The following is a 19,938-nucleotide window of genomic DNA, read 5'->3' as shown; positions in this document are numbered from 1 at the left end:
TTTTAAGTCGTTTGGGTATAGGCTGAGGAGTGCGATAGCTGGGTCAAATGGAGGGTCCACTCCAAGTTTTCGAAGGAATCTCCACACTGCTTTCCAGAGTGGCTGCACTAATTTGCAGCCCCACCAGCAATGTATGAGTGTACCTTTTTCCCCGCATCCTCTCCAACACCTATTGTTGCTTGTATTCTTGATAATCACCATTCTAATTGGGGTGAGATGGAATCTTAGTGTAGTTTTGATTTGCATTTCTCTTATTACTAAAGATGGTGAACAGTTTTCATATGTCTGTTGATTGCTTGTAGATCTTCTTCTGTGAAGTGTCTGTTCACATCCTTAGCCCATTTGTTGATTGGGTTATTTGTATTCTTGGTGTAGAGTTTTTTGAGTTCTTTATATAGTCTGGAAATTAGCGCTCTATCTGAAGTATGAGTGGCAAAGATATTCTCCCACTCTGTACGCTCTCTCTTTGCATTGCTGATAGTTTCCATTGCTGAGAAAAGCTTTTTAGTTTGAATCTATCCCTGTTGTTGATTCTTGCTTTTATTTCTTGTGCTATGGGAGTCCTGTTGAGGAAGTCTGATCCTAAGCCAACAAGGTGAAGATTTGGACCTACTTTTTCTTCTATAAGATGCAGGGTCTCTGGTCTGATCTCGAGGTCCTTGATCCGTGAGTTGATTTTTTTTATGTGAGTTGATTCTTGTGCAGGTGAGAGATAGGGGTTTAGTTTCATTCTGTTGGATATGGACTTCCGGTTTTCCCAGCACCATTTGTTGAAGAGGCTATCTTTTCTCCATTGCATATTTTTGGCTCCTTTGTCTAGTATGAGAAAATTGTATTTATTTGGGTTTGTGTCCGGGTCCTCTATTCTATACCATTGATCTACCTGTCTATTTTGGTGCCACTACCATGCCATTTTTGATACTATTGCTTTGTAGTATAGTTGAAGTTTTGGTATTGCGATACCCACTGCTTCATTCTTCCTGCTAAGGATTGCTTTAGCTATTCTGGGTTTCTTATTCTTCCAGATGAATTTCATGATTGCTTGCTCTATTTCAGTAAGGTACATCATTGGGATTTTAATTGGAATTGCATTGAATCTGTATAGTACTTTTGGTAGTATGGCCATTTTGACAATATTAATTCTACCTATCCAAGAACATGGGAGATCTTTCCATCTTCTAAGGTCTTCCTCAATTTATTTCTTCAATGTTTTGTAGTTTTCATTGTAGAGATCTTTTACCTCTTTGGTTAGATTGATGCCCAAGTATTTTATTTTTTTTGAGGCTATTGCAAATGGAGTTGTTTTCCTCATTTCCCTTTCAGCTGTTTTGTCACTTGCATATAAAAATACTTTAGATTTATGCGTGTTGATTTTATAGCCTGCTATTTTGCTGAATTCATTGATGAGGTCTAGAAGTTTTCTGGAGGAGATTTTTGGATCCTCTAAATATAGAATCATGTCATCAGCAAATAGTGACAGCTTAAGTTCCTCTTTTCCTATTCATATCCCTTTAATTTCTTTAGTCTGCCTAATTGCTCTGGCTGGAGTTTCCAGGAGAATGTTGAATAGAAGTGGTGAAAGAGGACATCCCTGTCTTGTTCCTGTTTTTAAAAGGAATGGTTTTAGTTTTTCTCCATTAAGAATGATGTTGGCCATGGGCTTAGCATAAATAGCCTTTACAATGTTCCGGTATGTTCCTACTATTCTCTTGTTTCAATTTCATTGATTTCAGCTCTGATTTTAATTATTTCCTGTCTTCTACTACTTTTGCTGTTATTCTGTTCTTCTTTTTCTAGGACTTTGAGCTGTAATGTTAGGTCATTTAGTTGTTGACTTTTCATTCTTTTCTGGAATGTGCTCCATGCAATGAATTTTCCTCTTAGTACCGCTTTCATAGTGTCCCAGAGATTTTGGGATGTTGTATTGTCATTCTCATTGACCTCTAAGAATTTTTTTATCTCCTCCCTGATGTTTTCTGTTATCCATGTTTCATTCAATAGCATATTATTTAGTCTCCAGGTGTTGGAGTAATTTGTTTTTTTATTTCGTCATTGATTTCTACTCTCAGTCCATTATGATCTGATAGAACACAAGGCCGTATCTCTATTTTTTTGCATTTCCTAAGGGCTGCTTTGTGACATAACATATGGTCTATTTTCGAGAAGGTTCCATGTGCTGCTGAGAAGAAAGTGAATTTGCTCGTTGATGGATGGAATATTCTATATATGTCTATTAAGTCTAGGTTATTGATTGTGTTATTGAGTTCTATGGTTTCTTTGTTTGGTTTTTGTTTGGAAGCTCTATCTAGTGGTGACAGCGGTGCGTTAAAGTCACCCAGAATTATTGTGTTGTGGTCTATGTGATTCCTGAAATTGAGAAGGATTTGTTTGATGTACAGGGATGCACCATTGTTTGGGGCATAAATATTTACTATTGTTATGTCTTCCTGATTTATGGTTCCCTTAAGCAGTATGAAATTTCCTTCTTATCCCTTCTGACTAACTTTGGTTTGAAGCCCACTTTATCTGATATAAGGATGGAAACCCCCGCTTTTTTACTGAGTCCATGTGCGTGCTAGGTTTTTCCCCATCCTTTCACCTTTAGTCTGTGGATGTCTTTTTCCATGAGATGAGTCTCTTGCAGGCAGCATATTGTTGGGTCTTTCTTTTTAATCCATTCTGCCAATCTATGTCTTTTGATTGATGAGTTTAGGCCATTAACGTTCAGGGTTATTATTGAGAAATGATTTGTATTCCCAGTCATTTGGCTTATTTTTGGTTTTTAAGTTGGTTTGGTTTCTCCTTTGAGTGGTTTTTCTCTTAACATAGTTTCTCCCTTTGCTGACCTCCATTGTTGTTTTTCATTTCCTCCTCATGGAATATTTTGTTGAGAACATTCTGTAGCACAGGCTTTCTATTTGTAAATTTTTTTAACTTTTGTTTATCATGGAAGGATTTTATTTCATCTTCAAATCTGAAGGTTAGTTTTGCTGGGTATAGGATTCTTGGTTGGCAACCATGTTCTTTCAGAGCTTGAAAAATGTTGTTCCAGGCCCTTCTAGCTTTTAGAGTCTGGGTTGTGAAGTTGGCTGCTCTCTGTATTGGTCTCCCCCTATATGTAATCTGATGCTTTTCTCTCGCAGCCTTCACCATCCTATCTTTATTTTGAATATTAGGCATTTTCATTATAATGTGTCTTGGTGTGGATCTGTTGTGATTTTGTGCATTTGGTGTTCTGTAAGCCTCTTGTATTTGATTTTCCATTTCATTCTTCAGGCTTGGGAAATTTCCTGATATTATTTCATTGAATAGGTTGGTCATTCCTTTGGTTTCTCTCTCTGTGCCTTCCTCAATCCTGATAATTCTTAAATTTGGTCTTTTCATGATGTCCCATAGTTCTTGGAGATTCTGTTCATGATTTGTTACCATCTTCTCTGTTTGGGCAACTTTATTTTCAAGACTAAATACTTTGTCTTCATTGTCTGAGGTTCTGTCTTCCAAGTGGTTTAGTCTTTTGGTGATGCTTTCCATTGAGTTTTTTATTTGATTTATTGTTTCCTTCATTTCAAGGATTTCCATTTGTTTTTTGTTGTTGTTGTTGTTTTTGTTTTTGTTTTTGAGAATCTGTATCTCTTTTTGAAATGATCTTTTGCTTCCTGCAGGTGCTCTTTCAGCTTTTTGGTATTATCATTCATTGCCTGCATTTGCTCTCTTATCTCATCCTTTGCTTCACAAATCATCTTAATCATATATAATCTGAAGACCTTTTCTGACATTTCTTCTAACATACTTTCATTGGATTCTGTTACTATAGAATCTAGATTTGTTTGGATCATTTTCTTCCCTTGTTTTTTCATGTTGTTCATGTATCTTCCACTCTAGCAGTGCAGATCTGGGGTGTTGCAGATTTCCCCCTATAGGCTTATAGTGGCCCTATAGGTTCCCAAAACCCTTTCTTTAAGGGGAGATCAATATTAGCAGTGCCCAATTCAGACACTATGCATCCTAGACCAAATAGCCCCTATGAGGACAATAACAAAATTGTCATAATAAACAGAATGAGTTCAAATATTATCTTGAATAAAACAAACAGATTTGCAATAAGGTCTACAGTTTCTAATGGAGGACAAAGAGGATGCAGAGGGATGTAGAATGTGGCTGTTAATGGGATAAGAAAAGAGTATACAGAAGTTCTAGATAATAGAAAGGGTGAGAGTGTAATCAAAAGAAATCGGATGTTAGCATGCAAAAAAGGGAGAAAGAGACTCTGAGGGAACAGGTAAACAAAAGGAAAAGAGAGCAAGAAAAGTAAAGAAATAAAAACTTAAATTTTTTCAATAAGGAGAAAAAAGAAAATCTACTGTGTAACAGTCATAGAGTAATGAAACCTCCCAGTGTTCAGTAGCCTGATGCATAAGAAGTACCTGACAATGAGCTTCAAGTCTTCAGCAGGCATCTCAGGATGGGATTTGCCCCACCTAAAGATCGGAGCTACGGCTTCCAGGATTATCCAAGATGGCCACTCTGGCTTTGAAATGTGTTGGCAAATGGGGAGCTACAGCTCAGGGTGTGGACGTGGTCAGCTGGAGGTCCTGGAAGCGGGGTGTGGTTGGTCAGGCAGGGGTCCTGGAAGTTGGGTGTGTTTGGTGTGGGATCCTAGAGGCCGTGTGCAATCAGTCGGTCTGTGGTCCTGGTGATAGGGCACATTCAGTTGGTCTGGGGGTCCTGGTGGCAGGGAGCAGTGAGTTGATGTGAGGGCCCCAGAGGCAGGGAGTGATCGGCCGGGCTGAGGGATCCTCAAGACGGGGCTCAGTCAGTGTGGCCAGGGGTCCTACGGGGCCTAGCTATTGTTTCAAAATGGCAGCAGCCACGTGTATTCAAACTTGCAGGTACTGTGACAGAGAACTTCCAGGCAACAGCAGGCAGCTGGTGCTCCACTGGTGGTCGGCAATCAGTTTGCTGACTGTTGTTGGATGATCGGGAGGTGAACCTCTTGTGTTGGGTGATGGATAGGTGTAAGGCAGGTGATGGACAGTCAAGAGGCAGGCAAATGGTGGATGATAGGCGCCTGACAGTGAGCAATCTGCACTCAAAAAAGGCGTTGATATGCTGGCAGACTGCAGGTCATCACAGCAGACAAATGGGGTAAACACCAGGGAATCAATAAGCAGTAAAAACTGTCTTACAAAGAAGCAGATATCCTCTGCTTGAAACCGGCGTTACGGAGTAACAAGGAACGCAGCCTCCCTCGAGTCCACCATCTTGGATCCCCTGCATTGTGGTTTTGATGTGGCATACATTCTCTAATGACTAATGATGTTGAGCATTTTTGCACATACTTATTGGCATTTATTGTTTTCCTTAGAGAAATGTCATTTCAAATATTTGCCCATTAAAAAAAATTTGGGTTGTTCTTTTTATTATTGAGGGGAAATACCTCTTTACCTGGTCTGGATATTAGCCCTTTATTGGATATGTGATTTGCAAATATTTCTCCCAATTTATGGATTGTCTTTACTTTTTTGATGGAATAAAGGACTGTTTTCAACATAACTATTATCTGATTCTTCCCAATCTTTTTTTTTCCATCAACAATCCAAGGATTTGTTAACAGAATATAAGAAGAATTACAATATCTATATTCTGAGTAGATCATTATGAAGCAGAAATCTCATTTCACAGTATTGATTATTGGGTGATACCAAGTGAAGGAAAACTTGGTGGGTCTTTGGTAAATACTTGTATATGAAACTGGATGGTATATTTGTACCCTGTGGGAGAAGAGATGTGCCTCCAGTGCTGTACTTTGTTGTTTATTATACTGAGACTACTCCCCTCTCAACCAGGAAAAGAGTAAATAGAAGCATAGAACTGTTTTATATTTCTAACAATTATTAAGCTCCTCTTTCAAATTATTTTCTTTGGCAATAAAATGTATTCCTTTTACACACACACACACACACAGAGGAAATTATTTTTAATTAGAAAATATTATCTCCTGAAAGATTTGTTAGCCACTTAGTGCAAATCAGATTAAGAGAGTGAATCAAGTGAATGAAACAAGACCAGTGTTCTTCTGTTGCAAGTTCTAAATGCAGTACTCATGTAAAACCTCCATGGAGAGATCCAAGATGACGGACTAGAGGGAGGCTGCATTTCTCGTGGCTCCATAACTGAGGATTCAAGCAGAGGAAGTGCTGTTTTTCTGTGAGGCAGTCATTGCTGCTCACCAATCCCTGCTGTTTACTCCACTGGTCCACTGCAACCAACTGCCATCTGCCAGCATATCACCTGCTTTTAGAATGCAGAACGCTCACTGACTGCTGCCTATCATCTGCCATTTGCCCATTCGCCTGCTTCTTGCCTGCCCATCACCTGCCTTTTGCCTACCCATTGCCCACTGCCCAATGTCCACCCACCAACAATGCACTGTTAGCCTACAGACTGCCTGCAGACTGCCAGCAGATTGCCTGCTGCCTTCTGTTGCCTGGAAGTTCATTGTCACAGTATCTGCAGGTTTGGTTACATGCTGCTGCCATCTTGGGGTGTGACCACCACAGTCTGGGCACTCAGGCCAGGAGATATATTGGGGTACCTGCAGGTCTGGTTGCACCTGAGGTCTTTCTGCTCGGTATGGTAGTGGCTGCCATTTGGTTACCTCTTTGCAGGGTCACTCCTTTGTGTGAGTGAATGCCTGGTGGTCTCTGCAAGTTGAAAGGGCATTGAGGTCTTGGGCCTGCAGCAAGACAGGGTCTCGGAAGCTGAAACTCAGGTCTGTCAGAGTGCAGCTGGGTTTGCATTGGCCAATCTGGGTCTGGCAACCATGCAGAAAGCCAGAGACTAGGGTCAGTTCCCCAGGGGAGCACAGGTTGAAGAAACTGGAGAAAACTGGGCTCTCTCCAGCTCAGTGAGTCCTGAGGTGTGCAGGGACAGAAGGGGCCAGCTGCAATCAGTGGGAAGACTGTAAGAGGGTGTTAGGGCATCTTGCTATTAGCTAACTCACCCAACCCATCCAGCACCCACTGGACTGGAGCTAACATCAAACTTCAGACAGCCCCACCTATCAGTGGAGAAGGGAAGCTGAGGACATTTTTGAAAGCCAATAGAAGCAATCATTCAATTTTCCATTGAGACTTTCCTCCTGTTTTTTTCTTTCCCCCGCCCCACCCTCTGTCTCACACCTCTACCATCTTTGAATCCAAATATTTTTCATGCATCAATTTATTGAGGAATGGGATGTCTGAATAGTATGACAGTTTTGTTGTGTATTTTAATTTTAAAATAAAATCTGTACATATTTTTTCTCAACTGCCTGTCTCCCTACATTCTTTTTCTCACTTCTCTCATACTAACAGCCAACCTCTGTTAATTCCTTCTTCACTCTTACTATAAATTTTTACCTCTATCTTCTTCTCCCTCATAAACATCACATCTTACACTACTTCTGTTCCCTCATTGTCCATCATTTTAAACAATTAACCCTTTTAGCAAACTTACTATTTATATTGTAGACAATAATTGAACAATTCATTTCATGTGTATTGTGACAAAACTGTAAACATCTTAAAAGGAGCAATTTGGTTTAATATGGTATATCATTTGCATTGGATGCTTTTAATATTGGTCTCCCCCTTAAAGGTCAGGTACTGGAAACCTTCAGGGACACTAAAAGACTACAGGGTAGAATCTGTACTGTGTCAGCTCCATACCGTGAGATGAGAAGACACAAAAACAACATGAAAAAACAAGGTAAAAAAGTGACTCAAACAAATGAAGATGTTTTAACAATAGAAGCCATAGACAACACAGTAAAAGAATGTTAGAGATGGAGTTTACAAAATACATAGATTGATCTTCAAAATAAAGGATGGCATTGGAGAGAAAATACATGAAATGAAAGATCACTTCAATAAAGAGGCAGACATTATAAAAAGGAATTAAGCAGAAATCTTTGAAATGAAGAAAACAATAAACCAAATTAAAAATTCAATGGAAAGTATCACCAACAGACTAGACCACTTGGAAAAGAGAACCTCAGACAATTAAGACAAAATATATACTCTTGAAAATAAAGTTTACTGCACAGAGAAGATGGTAAGAAAACATGAACAGAACTTCCCAAAAATATGAGATAACATGAAAAGACCAAATTTAAGATTTATTGGAATAGACGAAGGTGTGGAGATACAAATCAAAGGAATGTATGATCTATGAGAATGACTAACATATAGAATGAGGATAGAATTTTAAAGGTTGCAAGATAAAAAATCACATTATATATAGGGGAAACCAATTCGGATCTCAGCTGATTTCTCAGCCTGGACCCTCAACATCAGGAGGTCCTGGAATAACATATATCAAGTTCTGAAAGAAAATGGATGCCAACCAAGAATCTTTTTTTTTTTTTTTTTTTTTTTTTTTTTTTTTTTTTTTTTTTGTGGTGCTGGGGATTGAACCCAGGGCCTTGTGCTTGTGAGGCAAGCACTCTACCAACTGAGCTATATCCCCAGCCCCCCAACCAAGAATTGTATATCCAGCAAAATTAAGCTTCAGATTTGATGATGAAATAGAAACCTCCCATGATAAACAAAATTTAAAAGAATTCACAACTAGAAAGCCTGCACTACAGAACATTCTCAGCAAAATGTTCCATGAGGCAGAAATAAAAAAGAAAAAACAAGGAAAACCAGTAAAGGGAGGAACTACACTAAAGGAAAGGTCAATCAAAGGAGAAACTAAGTCAAGTTAAAAACCAAAAATAAACCAAAATGACTGTGAATACAAATCATATCTCAGTAATAACCGTGAATGTTAATGGCCTAAACTCATCAATCAAAAGACAGACTGGCAGACTGGATGAAAATAAAAAAGACCCAACAATATGCTGTCTTCAAGAGACTCACCTCCTAGGAACACCTACCAAGGTGATTAAATAGCTTCCATCTCATGGCCCTGAACTGAAAAGAACTTTCCCCTGTATTTGCAGTTTTCTACCAAGTGCTTAAAGATAAAGGAACTTGATTCCTCCTGATAAGAACCAAAAGTTCTATTAATCTAATTGAAAAACATTTAAATGTTTAAAGTTTAATTTGTCAAATGATGTTAATATTTATTTTTCAATACTTATGTTATTGGACAGAAATGAGAGAGATATAATAGTAAATGAACTATGTCACTTAAAATATCTGAAATTCTCAATTTATGAAGTGTTAAATGTTTTTCTTCCTAGTACTTTATAGCCATAACAGCATCATCTGAAGTACTTTTTATTTATCAAAAAAATTTCCTGGTAGATTTTTTTTTAAAGTCATAGCAAGAGTCAGAGACCATTTTTGATGTCATTGTGACCTTTAGAAGATATTGAACTGCTACTTTTATTTTCCATCTCTTGAAGATGCTACCTGAATAAATAAAACTAGACCAAAACTTTCTCTAGTGGTATTACTAGAATTAAAATTTTTACTTTTTCATCCTTTCTTTTTTTCTTTATGTGTTTTTTTCTTGTTTTATAACCATTGTTTACTACTGGATTATAAAGAATTCAGTCTTCAACCAAGACCGTGCTATAACTTGGGGTCAGAAAAAGACAGGTTCCATGGTTCCCTTAGTCAAGTTACCACTTGGTCGTTGTCCTGTCCCACAGAATCTCAGAGAGATGAAAGCACAGCCAGCTTCCATCTTCTCTCATTAGCCAAACACTTCAGAGCAAGCAGAGAATGAACCAAGTTTGCCCAGAGTTCGCAAAGCTTTTGGGGAGGACTAACTGAGACTTGTTAGTCTGGTGGACTGGATAGCCCCCATTGCTCGGATGTCTGCGAGGACAGCAGTCATAAAGACACTCCAAAATTGTGCCAGGGCTAACGGCTATGCAAAGAAAGGGAAAAAGGTACATTCTAATACATTTTTTATTAATTCCAAATGAACCAAGCCAATATTTGCCTATTTCTTACTTTATGCCAGGAACTAGGCTAGGTGTGGAGCCCAAGATAAATGATATGAGGAAAGTACATTGTAAAAGGGGAGACTGATGGAAAGCAAACACTGATACAGAAGTTTTATACCTATCTGTATTTCAAAACAAGGAGATAAATTCTCAAAGGCAGCTGGAGAGTGGTAACCTTTTACAGTTTAAAAGGTGGACTAGAGGGAGCTGGTGTTGTGGCTCAGTGGTAGAGCGCTTGCCTAGCATGTGTGAGGCACTGGGTTCAGTTCTGAGCACCACGTATAAATAAATAAATAAGGTACATCAACAACTAAAATATATTTTTAAAAATGGTGGATTGGACCAAATTTTGAAGAGCCCAGAATGTCACATCCATAATGGTCAATGGAGAACAGTCATTGGAATTTTAAAAGAATGGCTCAGATTGAAGTATAGGCAGCAGAATTAGAGCAGAAACACCAGGGGCAGGGAGTCCCATCAAAGGACAGTGACCAGTTGGACATAGGAGGCAAAGAAGCAGAAGGAATTTAACTTTGAAGTGTTTGAGGCTTTCTCTGACAACCCGAGTAAAGTGGAATGTCTATCACTAGCTCTGTGTTTTATTTTGTCCCTAGAACTTGTCACGAACACACACACACATTTTTTTATGTTGTTTTCAGCAGGGTCTGAGACCCCCGATGAAAGGGACTTTATTGTGTTTGTGGTCATATCTTCAGGGATTACCACAAAAATATTTTTGAAAAAAAGAAGGAAATAGCTAACTTGAAAGAATAAGTGGATTGTATTATCATTGTTTGAAGACAGAACATAAAGAAGGAAAGGCACATTTGCAAGAATAGGTGATGGAATCTGTCCGATGCATGATGATTTTGAGATGCTACTTTGAGTACATGACCTGGAACTTGGTAGAGAGGGTGGGTCTGAAGACTGACACTTGGGAGTCATGGGTGCTTCAGTATTGGCAAAAGAATGGATTTCTAATCAGGAAGACATGATACACTGAGGGACTTAAGATGCCCTGCATTTTGGTATTTAAGACTGTTAACAGGGCAGCCATGATGTCAGGATGGTCCTTATTATCAAGTGTCAACTAATAGACCCCATATATTGTTGTTATTCAAAGTAACCAGGTCAAAAAAAAAAAAAAAAAGAATTATTATATAAATGTATCTTGAGTTTTCACACTTTTCACAGTGATATAATAAATTGTACTATAGTATAATTCATTATATTGGTTTTTAAGCAAATTAGAGTCTGAATGATACAGAATATAAAAAAGAATTGAGAGTCGAACGCAGTGAATATCAAATATTTATAGTAGGCTAAAATTGGTTTTTATAACTAAGACTCATCTATCAATTCAAGTTGGGTGAATTATATTGCTCAGATATTAAATATGTTCACAAAATTTCATTTTATTATTTTTAACTTTTATTTTTTCATTAACTTTTTTGACAGTGATAAATATTTAAAAAATTTTTTTCATACATGTATATAGGGTAATAATGTCTGTGTCAATCTATCATCCTTTTTATCCCCACCTGCCCCACCCCTCCCCTCACTTCCCTCTGTACAATTCAAACTTTCTTCATTCTTACCTACCCACCCCCCACTGTGGATCAGCATCTGCTTATCAGAGAAAACATTTGACTTGGTATTTTGGGATTGGCTTATTTCACTTAGCATGATATTTGCCAGTTCCATCCATTTGCCTGCAAATTTGCCATAATTTCATTGTTCTTTAAGGCTGAGTACTATTCCATTGTGGATCCTTTATCCATTGATCTATTGAAGGGCACCTAGGTTGGTTCCATAGTTTTGCTACTGTGAATGGAGCTGCTATACACATTGATGTGGCTACGACACTATAGTATGCTGATTTAAGTCCTTTGGGTACAAGCCAAGGAGTGGGACAGCTGGGTCAAATAGTGGTTCCATTCCAGGTTTTCTTAGGAATCTCCATACTGCTTTCCATAATGGTTGCACCAATCTGACAAAATTTCATTTTAAATGTGACTATTTTGTATATGACTATTAAATTACGCTTTCCCAATGACCTTCAGTGATTATACTCTTTTAAGGAAATGTGCCTCTTTAGGAGAGTCACCCCTCCTCCTTAGGAAAGTTCCCTTACTACGCATCATCTGACTGCCCCCACTGCCTCCTTCCTTCTAGTGGCGCCACCAGCACCCAGGCTGTGTCCCCTCACCATCCTTGGTGAGCTCTTCAGGCTGGCCAAAGTCTGAGTCCAAGGCCCAGGCTGGCTGTTTGCACACTCACACACTGCATCGTTTCTGCACTGGGCTTGGATGGAATGCACCACCAGGCGGAACGGAGTCCAGCCTGCTGAGTGCTTACCAAAGGGTTTACTGACACCACTCAGAAATGTGGGTGAGTTAGCTTTTGGTGGTGTGAACCTCGACTAATTGGAAATAAGAGATGGAGTGAGACATGCAGACAGATTCTCGTGCCCATGGAATACTCTGGAGAAGGTGGGAAGAATCTCTTTTATTGTTATTTTGGTGCCAGGGATTGAACTCAGGGGCACTTAGCCGCTGAGCCACACCTCCATCCCTTTTTTATATTTTATTCAGAGATAGGGTCTTGCGGAGTTGCTTAGGGCCTTGCTAAATTGCTAAGTCTGGCTTTGAACTTGGGATTCTCCTGCCTTTGCCTCCCAAGCCACTTGGATTACAGGCGTCCGCCACTGCATGCAGCATGAGTCCCGGTTTTTAATTGTACACTTGACACTCCTCATACATGACTTCATTTGGTCCTCCCAAAAGTGTGATAAGGGCAGGAAGCAACCTTTCTCCAAAAAAACCCAGCTGCTAAGTGGCACATTGGAACTCAGATTCATTTTCTAACTTGATCAATGTTGGCTATAGTTTGCCAAAAGAAACTTGTTCCTCTACATAATATTCACAGTAGTAAAGCAAACACTTATGGGGAAAAAAAACTTCTTTATAGGCACTTTATACATAGAAAAGGACTAAGATTTCTTTACTACTCTAAAGAGCTTTAGGCGGGAATGGGGAAAGAGTTGCTGGGCTGTCAGCAACCGGTCCATGAAAGGTTCTTGGTGCCACCTAGTGTTGGCCATTGGATTTAGCCAAATGCTTTGGCTGTAAATCCGGAAAAAAATTATTTAAGGAAATTGCAATGACCTTGTAAAGTTGAAGGTTATCTTAAAGTCAACAAATTCTGTAGGGTCTTAGATCACCTTGTATAATGGAAAGATCACTAGGCCTGGTGCCAGAAGTGTCTGACAAGTTCAGTTCTGAACTCGGTGGACAGTGTATTGGAGTTGCTTCATGAAGTGCTAGGCAAGGGTTAAATATAGCTACAATTTCACAAGCACTGTTCCAGACACTGTTTCAGACACCTCCTTTCCAATCCTCCTAACATACTGATAAGAATTACTATCAAAGAAACTGAGGTTCAGAGTGGTTAAATTACCTGCCCAAGGTCACATAGATAGTTTCTCTTTGCTGTACTACATGGCTATTATAATAGTGATGTAGGAAATTAATATGAAATGATTTGGCAAAAAATAATTAAGGAGTACTGTGCACCATCCATTGGGTTAGGTACAAGGTACGAAACACCTGATGAATATTATAGACTGAACATTTGTACCCCCACCTCCCAAACTCATATGTCGAAGCCCTAACCCCAGCTGTGACTGAATTTGGAGATAAGGTCTCTAGAGTTAAATGGGACTGTAGGGATAAGGGCCTGATCCAATAGGATTATTGTCTTTATAAGAAGAGGAAAGGCCGAGTGAGCACACAGAGAAAAGGTGGCATCTGGGAGGAAGGAAGAGCCCTCCCCAGATCTCTGATCTCAGACTTCCAGCCCCTGATCTCAGCCTTCCGGCCTCCAGAGCGGAACAATCAATGTCTGTGTTTACACCACCCAGCTCACCACCTTGCCTTACGGTGGCCCGAGATGACTAATGCAGTGAGTATCGGCTTTCCTCAAGGTGCGTCCAGCTTGGGAGGGGAGATCAATGGTTCCATAAATTACAATCCAGCCTGCTGAGAGAGGTATAAACAAAGCACAGTGTCCTCCTAAGTGGTTGCTGGAGCGAGAAATGCTAACAGTGAGCGAGATTGGCAGTGTTGGCTGCCACAGATTCTAGACAGCTTCTCTAAACCCAAACACAGGGGACGAAGGTGACCTCAGGTGCCTCCTCATTGAGCATCATGGGCTTCCTCACAGAACCTCCTGAGGAAGTTTCTGGAGAACAGCCTTGTCTGGAGTGGGAGATGGGTCGAGTTGCAGAGCCAGTGACTGGAGGTAGCCTTGAGTTCAGCCACAGAACTTCTGGTTCTCCTTGCCACATCTATGAAATTCAAGATGCTTTTGACATTTAAAGCAGATGCCAGGAGAGTTTTGCTTATCTTCTCCCCCAAAAGAATCTTGGAAGACTGTGAAACTAACTGCTCCCACTTTTAAAAGTGGCCATCTAAAATGTTCTCGTAGAAACTTTAGGTTTTAAAAACCAAATACATAATTTTGTCAGTTAGGCACCAATAAAGCTGAGGGAGGAAAAAGAAAAACCAGACGGATGGAGGAGCCACATCACCTGATTATACTGATAAACGAATCATTAGCAATCGGAAATCAGGAAAGAGGCTCATGCTTCCTGCATCTGTGGACAAAAGGGGTCTCTAGTATAGACTCTTGCATGTGGAGAATGCCCAATAAATGTTCATTCATTGGATTTAGCCAAATGATTTTGCTATAAATTCGGGAAAAAATTATTTAAGGAAATTGCAATGACCTTGTGAAGTTGAAGGTTATCTTAAAGTCAACAAATTCTGTAAGGTCTTGGATCACCTTGTATAACGGAAAGATCACTAGGCCTGGTGCCAGAAGTGTCTGACAAATAAATATTATAAACGTGTGGGCCAAACTCTTCCATAAGTGAAAGAGTTGTCTGCCTACAAAAAAATTCTATGGACATTCCTAGAAACCTAGTTTTAGAGGATGTGACTTCTGTTATATTATAAATAAATACTGATATTTTTAAATAAAATCATCAAATGATTCTTAAGTTTTTAATAGAATCTAAATAATGTTTACCACAAATTCACTATTATTCATTAAAAAAAATTCACATCAGTCTTTTTTCTTATTGAATTCAAATCTCTTTTCCAAGTCTCCATTTCCAGAATTTTAAGTAACACATTTTATGTTTGAAAATGTGTTATTTAATATTACTAGAAAGTTGTATTTATTATGACTATTAGTAAAACACTTGACCAAAACAGTATTACAATTTTTGATAGTTATTACATATACATAGTACATTATTGTTGGGCACATCTCTTTCAAAATCTATTGGTGAATACTATTTATTGTTGGGAAAAGATAGAATTTTATTTCAATTTTATTCCTATTTTGGGGTTTTATAGATGTAAGCACTGGGAAACACAGTTCTTATAAATAGATGGAAACGGAAGTTTATTGTAACAGAATCAATTATTTGAATTTCTGAACTGTGTTAAAAATATAACCTCTCATTTGATGTTATTTGAACACCTTTAGATTCTCCAAATTCACTGAAAGCAAAGGATTAGAAATCACATGAATTGCAAAGAAACGATTATCCAGTTTGGGCTGGATCACCTCCATTTCTGCGAAATGCCATAAGACGAAGATTTCACTTGAAGTCCTCATTCTAAGGTGAGTGCTAGGATAGGCAGAAGCATTGCCTTGAGTCTGTCACTTGAATGACATCAGACACCACTATTTATTTATTTTCTTTTTTGTGGTACTGAGGGCTGAGCCCCATCCCCAGCTCTTTTTTAAAATTGTTTTTATTTTGAGGCAGGATCTCACTGATTTGGCGTGCCCATGCTCAAACTTGCGATCCTCCTGCCTCAGCCTCCCAAGTTGCTGGGATTACAGATGCACACACCACACCCGGCTGCCACCAATATTTCTCAATATTTATTACCTGTACTCTGTTCTCCAGAGACTGCCTCAGGAGCAAGGAGTGAAATTAAAGGCTGAAATGTTGACGGTCAGAGAAATCAAATGGCTTGCTTAAGGTCACAGGCTTTCTCTCTGCCACGCTACATCATCCCTACCACCCCATGCTAGAACATGTCTGAATAAACGTATCGGTCAAAACATTCTACTGAAATACCCAAATACCCCCGCCTACAGGAAGAAAGGGACAGCTGCGAAGTCTGGCTGCAAGTTCTTGGTGCCTTGTACCGGAGGCCTCTGTGAAACACAGTTCTTATAAATAGATGGAAACGGAAGTTTATTGTAACAGAATCAATTATTTGAATTTCTGAACTGTGTTAAAAATATAACCTCTCATTTGATGTTATTTGAACACCTTTAGATTCTCCAAATTCACTGAAAGGGGCAACTTTCTTCAGTTGCCCCTTCCTTTTGAAACTTAGAACAACATCATCCAGTAGAAATATAAGGTGAGCCACATAATACGTTACTTAAGATTTTCTAGTCACCACATTAAAAAAAGTGGAAAGCAACTGGTGATATTAACATTTTACATAGTGCAGTATTTCCAAATTTACCATTTATCAATACCAAAAATAAATGTGAAAAAATATAGACACACATAGACTGAGTCCTTAAAATCCTGTGTGTTTTACACAAACAGTAAATCCTGATTCTGACCAGCTGCATGCAAGCTCTCAATGGGCACAGGGGACTAGCAGCAGCTCCTGAGGCACACCCTGCAGGGAGATTTAGGATGGCTGAGGAGCGGCAACGTTGGGAACCCGAGAAAGAAGCGGCTGGAAAGCAGGTGGGGCCTACCCACGCCCTCCCACATCTGTGAAGGGCGTCTTTTCCTCCAGGCCTCTGCTGCTGTGTGAAGCAGCCTTGCTGTACCCCAGGAGCCAGAGGTACTCCAGTTTGAAGACTACTATTTTCATTTTTTTAACATTGCTTATACAACCTCTTTTGTTTTAATTTTTATTTGTTCTTTTTAGTTATACAAGACAGTAGAATGTATTTTTGACATATCATACATACACGGATAACAACTTCCCTTTTTTGTGGTTACACGATTTGGAGTTACACTGGTCGTGTCTTCATGTATGAACATAGGAACATTATGTTGATTCATTCTACTGTCTTTCCCATTCCCATTCCCTCTGCCCCCCCACTACCCCATGTCCAATCTGGCGACCCACCCCCCCACATTGTGAGTCGGCATTTGCATATCAGAGAAACATTCAGCCTTTGGTTTTTTGGATTGGCCTATTTGACTTAGTATGATAGTTTCCATCCATTTACCAGCAAATGCCATAATTTCATTCTTCTTCATGGTTGAGTAATATTCCATTGTGTATATATACCACATTTTCTTTATCTGTTCATCTGTTGAAAGGCACCTAGTTTGGTTCCACAGCTCAGCTATTGTGAATTGAGCTACTATAAACATTGATATGGCTGCATCACTATGCTGAATGTAAGTCTTTGGGGTATATATGCTGAGGAGTGGGATAAATGGGTCAAATGGTGGTTCCATTCCAAGTTTTCTGAGGAATCTCCATACTACTTTCCATAATGGTTGCACCAATTTGCAGTCCCACCAAACAATGTATAAGTGAACCTTTTCCCCACATCCTTGCCAACATCTGTTGTTGTGTGTATTCTTGACAATTACTGTTCTAACTGGAGTGAGATGAAATCTCAGTGTGGTTTTAATTAGCATTTTGAAGACCGCTATTTTAACGGGCATTCTAGCTGCCAAGGTCTTAGGAATGATGCTGCAGTGATGAAATTAAACATCCTAGGAAGACCTAGTCAACTCCTAAAATTCTGGACCAAGAAAAGACTAAAATACATGAGACAAATTAGCCAAAGACCCAGAAAGTTCTTGTCACTTCATCAGAAATATCCTCATATGATTTTTGAAGGTAAGATTGACAACTTATCACAAGCAGAGATTTTGGAGTGGTAGGTTGATGCTTCTCTGAAACAGCAATGGAGATAAGATTGGGTCGAAGAGAATCGTCAACCTAAATCAGACTACTTGAGGAGGTGAAGGTGTTCTTAGGTGACACAGACTCTCTTCCATACCTTGGTTTTATGGGAAACTTCTATGATTTGCACCTCTAGCTCTAATGTGCAAAGCGAATGATGGACTTCCTTTCCAAAGGAACCCACGTTTGTCCTGAAAGGTGGAAGCACCTGCGGAAGCACCTGGTGACACTCTCTCAGTCTGCCGCCTGCCACAGCAGCACACCATGGGCTGGGTGGCTTAAGCGACAGATATTTACTGTTTCACAGTTCTCACAGCTGGGTTTTCCAAATGGCTGCCTCTTGCTGTGCGCTCATGCAGCAGAGTCTGAGCAAGCTCTGGTGTCTTTTTCTCTGAGAATACCAGTCCCATTTTAATGGGGCCCCACCTTTATAGCCTCATTTAACTTCCTCACCTCCTCACAGGCCCTTTCTGAAAATATAGTCATGTAGGGGTTCAGGCTTCAGCATGAATTTGAGAGGGGAGACACAATTCAGTCTACAGCAGACACTTAGGTACTAGACGCATGAAACGAAGGTCTTGAAATAATTAAGACTATTATCTGCCCGGATAATTTCTTTAGGATGAAATTCTGTTTAGTTGGAGGTGAATGACTAGTTTAATATCTTCCAGAACTCCCAAAAATATGAATTATAATTGCACCATTCTCTCATCTTATATATAAATGGTTTCATTTTCATGATAAAATAAATTTCATTATGACCCATACTCCTCCCAATAAAAACTCTTAGGGAAAGTTTTTGGGGGTTTCCAGGTAAACTAATATTACAAGTTTTTCTTTTCTTTCTTTCTCTCTCTCTCTCTCTCTCTCTCTCTCTCTCTCTCTCTTTTTGATACTGGGAATTGAACCCAGGGGTACTTAACCACTGAGCCACATCCCTAGTCCTTTTTTATTTTTATTTTTAGAGACAGGGTCTCATGAAGTTGCTTAGGGCCTCACTAAGTTGCTGAGGCTGGCTTTGAACTTGGGATCCTCCTGCCTTAGCCCACCAAACCACTGAGTTTACGGGTGTGTGCCACCCCATAGGTATTTTCATCTTGTACTATTTTTCCCTCTTTTTGTCCCCCCATGATTTCTTTTGGCCTCAGAAGTATGAAGGTAAAGTTTTTTTTTTTTTTTCCTACTTCTAATTGTTTGTTTAGTGAGCATTCCATAATCAAGAGCTGGGAAGATGGGGTCTTTCAAATTAATGCTTAAGTATTCCTAGCATAATTAATTATTTTTGAAAAATTCACCTCACATTCTTTTTTCCCCTTTCCACATTTTTTATTGGTACATTATAGCTGTACATAGTGATGGGATATTATTACATATTTGTATGGATACAACATAGCAATAGACCTTGGCCGATATCAGCTCTCCCCCTTACTACTCCCTCCCACGCCTTGCTCCCTCTCCTCTACTGAGCTCCCTTGGATTTCCGTGAGATCCACCCCACCTTTCTTTTCCTTTTTCCTCTCTAGCTTCTGCCTATGAGAGAAAATATGTCCTTTGACTTTCTGAGTTGACTTAATTCACTTAACAAAAGGGTGTCTAGTTCCATCCATTTTCCTGCAAATGGTATAATTTCATTTTTCTTTATGGCTGAATAAAACCCCATTGTGTGTGTGTGTGTGTGTGTGTGTGTGTGTGTGTGTGTGTGTATACATATATATATATATATCACATTTTCTTTATCCATTCATCTGTTGATGGACACCAGGGCTGATTCCACAGCTTGGCTACCATGAACTGTGCTGCTATAAACATGCTATGCATGTGTCACTAAAGTATGATGACTTTAACTCTTCAGGATAAGTACTGAGGAGTGGTATAGCTGGGTCAGACGTATGCCCAGTCTTTTAAGGAACCTCCATGCTGATTTCCAGAGTGGTTGTATTAATTTGCAGTCCCACCAACAGTGTAAAAATGTTCCTTTTTCTCCACGTCCTCTGAAGCATTGCAATTTGTGTTCTT

This window comes from Sciurus vulgaris, assembly GCF_902686455.1.
Source record: "Sciurus vulgaris genome assembly, chromosome: 6".
Lineage (NCBI taxonomy): Eukaryota > Metazoa > Chordata > Mammalia > Rodentia > Sciuridae > Sciurus > Sciurus vulgaris.
This window is presented reverse-complemented; position numbering follows the sequence as displayed.